The following is an 847-nucleotide window of genomic DNA, read 5'->3' as shown; positions in this document are numbered from 1 at the left end:
TCCAGTAACCTCTTTGTACCTTGCTGGTGTGTCACCCAACTTCCTTATTGTCTTCTGCATAAAAAGTCTGATGCTCGATTTGAGAAAATACATTCAGATCCTACACAACCTCTCCTGTGTGCATCTGTCTGTCATTCATCCCATCCGACGCTTTGCCCACCTGCCCCAGAGACCCGTTCCACGCAGACAAAGGGGCCCAGAGGGTCTGCGGCAAAATACTTTGACAAAGACAACTCAGAGAAGGAAGGGTTTGGTTTACCTCAGCCTATCAGCTTACAGTACAGTCCATCATAGTAGGGAGGTCACTGGGGAGGAGTTAGTCATATCACAGCCATAATCAGAAACAGAAAGCAATGAATGCATGCAAACAGGTGCTCAGCTTGCTTTCTTCACTCTCATACAATCCAGTATTTCCTGTGTAGGGAATGGTATAACCCACAGTGTGCAGGTCTTCACACCTCAACATATTAAAGACAATTCCCTACATACATGCCCGTAAAACAACCTAATCTAGATAATCCCTCATTGAGAGTGGGGGTTTTTCCCAAAAAAAGATTGTGTGTGTTTGTGTATGAGTGTTTTGTCTGCATGTATGTATGTGTTTAGTGCCTGCAGAAATCTGAAGAGGGCGTAGGACTGGGGTTACAGAGGGATGTGAGTCACTGGGTGACCGCTGCGAACTGTACCTAGGTCCTCTGCAAGAGCAACAAGTACTCTTAACTGCTGAGCCATCTCTTCAAATCCTGAGACTCTTTGGAGGTGTTTCTAGGTGAAGGCAAGTGTCTTAGTTAGGGTTTTACTGCTGTGAAGAGACACCATGACCAAAGCAAGTCTTATAAAGGACAAC

This window comes from Mus caroli, chromosome 5 (genome assembly GCF_900094665.2).
Source record: "Mus caroli chromosome 5, CAROLI_EIJ_v1.1, whole genome shotgun sequence".
NCBI lineage: Eukaryota > Metazoa > Chordata > Mammalia > Rodentia > Muridae > Mus > Mus caroli.
The sequence above is the reverse complement of the archived record's forward strand: the minus strand, read 5'-3'. Positions refer to the sequence as shown.